Raw genomic sequence first — 6,502 nt, 5'->3', positions numbered from 1 at the left:
GCACAACCGGACACAGGGCTGAGCAGGACGAAGTTGCCAAAGACAATGCAGCTGCCAGGGCATCCCGAGGTGCAGCTAGGCAGGGCAAGCAGGTTTGTCCCAGGTGGCCTTCAGGGAGGCTGGCTGAAGGGTGCATCTGCCCAGGGTCGCCCCTTTGCCTGTGTCCTGTTCTGGACAGCTCTGGGACTAGCAGGTGGTGTTGGGAGAGGGTCCTGCTGTGACCATGACCATCACTTCCCAGGTGTGGAGAGTGACAGTTGCGGCCCCTGCTGCCCTATCACCACAGCTTTGCAGGGGTGGCCTCCCCAGTCAGTCCCATCAGGAGAGAAAACAACAGGGCTGCAGGGACATCCTTTGCACAAGTGCTTCCCACGTCCAAGCCGGTCCTGATTCTACTCAGGCTAGCTGAGCCTCGTTTTGTGACTTCATTCTGCCCACCTCATACAGTGGACTGTTAACCCACCCTGGAGGGAGCAGGCAGTAGAATCAGAAAAGAGGTGTTTGTTGGTGCAAGCTTGCCTAGCAAGTCCCAGTCCAACACTGAAAGGAAACAAAGTTAAATAATAATAATAATAATAATAATAATAATAATAATAATAATTGCTACAGAGATAGCCCAGGGGTTAAGAGCACACACTGCTCTTCCAGAGGACCTGAGTTTGGATTCCCGTTTCAATGTTAGGCAGCCTCAACAACCGCTAATCCAGCTGCAGGGCACCCATTGCTGCCTTCTGCAAGTACACACAACCACACAAGGACACACACAGACACATAATTAAAAAAATAAAATAAACTTTGGCCTGGAGAGGTGGCTCAGAGGTTAAGGGCACTGGCTGGTGGTCCTGGGTTCTATAAGAAAGCAGGCTGAGCAAGCCATGGGGAGAAGCAGTAAGCAGCTCCCTCCAGGGCCTCTGCATCAGCTCCTGCCTGAAGGTTCCTGCCCTGCTTGAGTTCCTGTCCTGACTTCTTGAAGAACAGTGATGTGAGAGCAAATAAATCCTTTCCTCCCAACTTACATTTGACTCTATCTATCTAGATCTGTCACCATCAACCAGGAAAAGGAAGGAGGGGCGGGGCTGAGTGAGGATCACACAGGAGAGTCCTCCCTTTAATACAGGGACTCAGTTGTGGTGATCCCCAACCATAAAGTTATTTTGGTTGCTGCTTCACAACTGTAACTTTGTTACTGTTATGAATTGTGACAGCGATATTTTGGAGATTGAGGTTTGTCAAAGGGTGGTGACCACGGTTGAGAAACACATGTCTAAGAGAACTCAGGGTGTTGAGTGTGGCCGAATGGAGCAGTGTCTCTGTCAATTCACCACAGACAAACAAGCAGTTCTGGAAATCAGTAAAACCATTGATGAATTTATTTAGTTCATCCAAGTTCTGCACTGCACAAAAAGCTCACCTGGACCCCGGGCAGAAAGCTGGTGAGGTTCAATGTGCTGACTGGTGTCAGTTCTGAACTGTGTCTGAGGTAGTCAGTCAAGCGTGTCCCAGTGCAAGCAAGACATGGAAAAGGAATCAAAGATGACAGGAGACTTAAAGTCCTACTGGATTTGTTTCTGTCCTCCCTTCTTGTTCTCTGAAGATTAAATTCCCTGTGTTTGAGCTGTCTGAATAGGGAACTTTAATAGCAATTTGACAGCAATATTTTGGAGATAGAGGTTTGTCAAATGGATTGTGACCCATGGTTGAGAACCACAGGTCTAAGAGAACTCAGGCTGTTGAGAGTGGCTGAATGGAGCAGTGTCTGAATTGCTAACTGTCAAAATAGCAATTTGTCAGTAAGGATTAACCCTTTAAATATTGGTGGGTTTTTAAAATGTGTTTGATCCCCCCTTGGGCCCCCCCCCCCGTGTGTGTGTGTGTGTGTGTGTGTGTGTGTGTGTGTGAGAGAGAGAGAGAGAGAGAGAGAGAGAGAGAGAGAGAGAGAGAGAGAGAGAGAGAGACAGAGAGACAGAGAGAGACAGAGAGAGACAGAGAGAGACAGAAAGAGAGACAGAGAGACAGAGAGACAGAGAGACAGAGAGACAGAGAGACAGAGAGAGAGACAGAGAGACAGAGAGAGAGACACACAGAGAGAGACAGAGAGAGAGACAGAGAGACAGAGAGAGACAGAGAGAGACAGAGAGAGACAGAGAGAGAGAGAGAGAGAGAGACAGAGAGAGACAGAGAGAGACAGAGAGACAGAGAGAGAGAGAGACAGAGAGAGAGGCAGAGAGAGAGAGAGACAGAGAGAGAGACAGAGAGACAGAGAGAGAGAGGTAGAGAGAGAGAGACAGAGAGAGAGACAGAGAGAGAGAGAGAGACAGAGAGAGAGAGAGATATGAGGCCTGTGTGGAGGTAAAAGGAAAACCCTAGGGAGTCAGCTCTCTCCTCCTACAGTGTGGGTCCTAGGGAGGTGAGTGTCTTAGCCCTCTGAGCCATGCCAATGGCATTTAGTTCTTTTAAAATCAAAGTTGAAAACTGAGGAAGAGGAGGAGGGAGATGAGGGAGGAGAAGGATTGGGGAGATGATAGGAAGGGAAGTGGGAGAAAGAAGAGAAGGGGGAGGAGGGGAGAGGAGGAGGAGATAGGGTGGGAAAGGGGAGGAGGAGAGGGAGGGGAGGAGGCAGGAAGGGAAGAGAGGAAGAGGAGGAGGAGAGGGGAGGAAGTCTTCAGCAGCCAGAAGTCACTCTGAAGGAGTCTCTTCCACCTAAACCTAAAGGACCCGAGGAGGAGCATAAATCTTGTCAGGGGGTGAATTTCAACAAAGCAAACAGGATTGGCTGCGCATGTAAACGCAGAAAGAACCTGCAGATGGGGCCTAGAGGTCAGAAGTCACAGTTTCACACCCACCCAGTAACTACACATTCACACAGAAACCATCTAGATAGAAAAGCTTACAACAGGGCTGGAGAGACGGCTCAGAGGTTAGAGCACTGACTGCTCTTCCAGAGGTCCTGAGTTCAATTCCCAGCAACCACATGGTGGCTCACAACCATCCGTTATGAGATCTGGTGCCCTCTTCTGGTGTGCAGATATACATGGAAGCAGAATGTTGTATACATAATAAATAAATAAAATCTTTAAAAAAAAAAAAGAAAGAAAAGTTTACAACATAATTCCCCACCTCCCAACAATACTTTGCAATGCTGGTGGGCTTTGAGAAGAGCTGAAGGTGGGACCTGGAAAGGTGGCTGAGTGTTTAGGAGCACTGGATGCCATTCCAAAGGATCCAGGTTATCTCTGCTCCAGCGGCCCAACGCCCCCTGCTGGCTCCTGTGAGCACCTACATTCATTTGACTCATTTGCCATACTCTCACAAGACATGCAAATATATACATAAATAAAAATAATCAAAATTAATGCCAAAAAGGAACGAAAGAAAAGCTGGATTTCCAAGAAGGGTCCCAAGTGGCTAACTGGGCCTAGGTTCAAAATGATGCCTGGTGGGGTCAGGTCGGCTACATATTCCTGAAATAACCCCAAGCTGAACCCTTGCAGCCCTCTCCTGGGATGTTCCTATTTGAGCTGCCAAGATAAACAGGCTCTGGAAAGTTCTATTTTGCCTTCAGGACCTGACCTGCTATGACCTACAGTCAGCCAATCAGAAGTGAATATTTGCTATTCGTTGACACCCTCATTTACATATCTGACCCAGCAGAATCCTGGGCCAGGACTTTCTCTATAGGAGCCAGTTGTCCCCTCTTTGTTCCTGAAGATTTTTCCTGCTTTCTTTGAGAGATGGCTTTCCCTGTATTTGTGAACTACTTCTTCTTCTTCTTCTTTTTTTTTTTTTTTTTACTTTCATAGTTTATTCATTATAGTGGGAAATTACCAATATGGAGCCAAGTGGAAATATAAGGATATTTAATAGGGAAAAGCCTTACTTAGAGAGCGACCTAGCCAGCCGGTGTGGCAGCGGTCTGTACGAAAGCCGAAAGGGTGAAAACTGAAAGAGAAACTCAGCCAACTCAGACTCTTACTCTACATCACCCTGACCACGCCCTCGCAGGCATGTTCGGGAAGACCTGTAGCCAGCCCCTAAGCAGGCATGGCTACAGGTTCCCCTATAATTCCCCTTTTAATCTAAAAGAGGATTAAAACTGAACAGTGTGAACTATCCAAAATTAACAATAATAACGGTGAAATATAGAAGACACAACAATCTGCTTATGTCACATCCTAACTATTTTAACTAAACCCTAAAGTCATCTGAAAGAGATGTCCAAGCCTGAACACCTTCTTCCAATCCCAACCATAAACAATAGGAAGCTATCCCTAACTAGGTATATACACTATCCTAAGTGACAACAATGGGGAAGGGGGCGTAGCATCCTCCAAGTTACTTCCTGCTGAAATGGGATGACGATAGCCTTGTGGGTCCTGAGGGAAGAAAATATTAGTATAGTGAAAGTCTTGAATGGATTGTATCCAGTCCATATTAGATGGGATTCGCTTGATTGAAGATCTCGCTTAAAATCCTCAACTTGATTGAAGTCAGTACCCGAAGCTCTGGTGTGAGTGTCAGTTGAAATGGAGCAAGTTGGATCCAGTGCAGTCGAGGAGGTGTGGCCCATTTTCTTTCCAGGGTGTCCAGGGATTGCTGACAGGCAGGTCTTCATTGGCTGTGTAGGACTCAAACAAACAGCAGAGAAATGTTTGCTTGTGTATGTACACATGCTGGGGAATGCAACCATGAGAGCATAACAATTACAAGAGGGTGTACACCTTGAAAGAAAGATCCAAGAAAAGACAAAAGACAGTCCCCAAATTCTTCTTTTATTCTGTATTACATCAATTGGCTTCTTGATACAACACAGAAACACTAAAGCTTAGTTAAATAATGTGCTTGGATTTTAGAGGAGGAAAGCCAAATCCACCAAAGCAATGGTTTAATTGAATAGGGACTAGAAAAATAAAGAGAAATAGAGTTCTCTGAGAGACAGCTGTAAAGTTTACCGTATGGCATGTTCCTTTTGTTTGATGGTTATAGCTACCTTTTCTTCTTAAGCATCTACCCATGCAGTGTCCTTTGCCTTCTGGAGATGAGTTTTCCTGTGAAGATAAAAGCAAAATACTTTCCTTTCCTTTGGGGGGTTTCTATTTAGTTTATAAGATATACCTTAGTAGAATACCTGTCATTTGTCCTCGTTGAGAGGTTTTTCCTTTTCCACTCAAATCTTGATCAACTTTGATGGTATCCAAAGTTTTTCTTCTCCTGTAGAAACCAATGCAAAACCCTGACCCCCAACATAACACATGTCCTGGTTTCCATACAGTGGTTAGTACATCTTTGAAGTATACCGGCTGATTGAGTTCAGCAGTTTTTTCCATAGTCCAGTGTCTTTCTGCAGCTGTTTGTCCTTTCTCATTGGCATTAAGAAAGTTTAGTGTTAATAAAGCATTATGCAACCTATGTTTGGGGGGTTTAGTCTTCCAAGCTTGTTTGTTGAGCATCTCCTTAAGTGTTCTATTAGATCTCTCAACCACTGCTTGTCCTGTAGGATTGTGTGGTATCCCGGTAACATGCTTTATGTTATAATATTTGAAAAGTTGTTCTAATTTTGTAGAGACATATGCTGGAGCATTGCCAGTTTTTATTTGTGCAAGTATACCCATAACTGCCATCACCTCTAGCAGGTGTGTAATAACAGAATCAGCTTTTTCAGAGTTAAGAGCAGTAGCCCATTGGAACCCTGAGAATGTGTGTATAATATGATGCACATATTTCAAATTTCCAAACTCTGCAAAGTGAAAGACATCCATCTGCCAAACCTCATTTCCCCCGAATAGCCTAAGGAGGATTACAACCTGCTGGCAATGGAATTTGATTATAAAAGGAACAAGTAGGACAGTTTTTCACTATCTCCTTGGCTTGTTGCCAAGTGATGGAGAAGTCCTTTTTCAAACCTTTGCTATTTACATGATGTTTCTTATGAAATTCTGAGGCTTCTAGCACACTTCCAATTAATAAACGATCAATCTCCTCATTGCCTTGTGCTAGTGGGCCAGGCAGACCCATGTGGGATCTGATATGTGCAATGTATATAGGATTACTTCTGTTTCTGATAGTTTCCCGTAACTGTAAAAACAGAGAAGTTAATTCCGTATTATCAGGAATGAATTCTGCATTCTCAATATGTAACACGACTCTCTCTGCATACTGAGAATCAGTAACTATATTAAGAGGTTCTGTAACATCCATAAGTACCATGAGAATTGCATATAGTTCTGCCTTCTGTACAGAGATGCAGACACAGAGATCAAAGAGATGCAGCCAGGGGAAGCCTCTGCTGAAAGCCGAGGCCTACTCGACTCTAGGCAGCTAGAAACTGTCTCCAAGCTGGGTGGATGGTTCTGAGCAGCTCAGCCACAGCGGGTCAGCTACTAGCCGGGAGCACCTATGGAGAGAGGGAGCTTTCCTGGTCTAGGCCACAGGCTGGGTTGAACCCACAGCCTGTCCCAAATGGGGTGTAGATTTCCAATATCCTGCCCCTGACAACCAGATATAG

The sequence above is a fragment of the Cricetulus griseus genome, chromosome 7, assembly GCF_003668045.3.
Source record: "Cricetulus griseus strain 17A/GY chromosome 7, alternate assembly CriGri-PICRH-1.0, whole genome shotgun sequence".
NCBI classification, from domain to species: Eukaryota; Metazoa; Chordata; class Mammalia; order Rodentia; family Cricetidae; genus Cricetulus; species Cricetulus griseus.
This window is presented reverse-complemented; position numbering follows the sequence as displayed.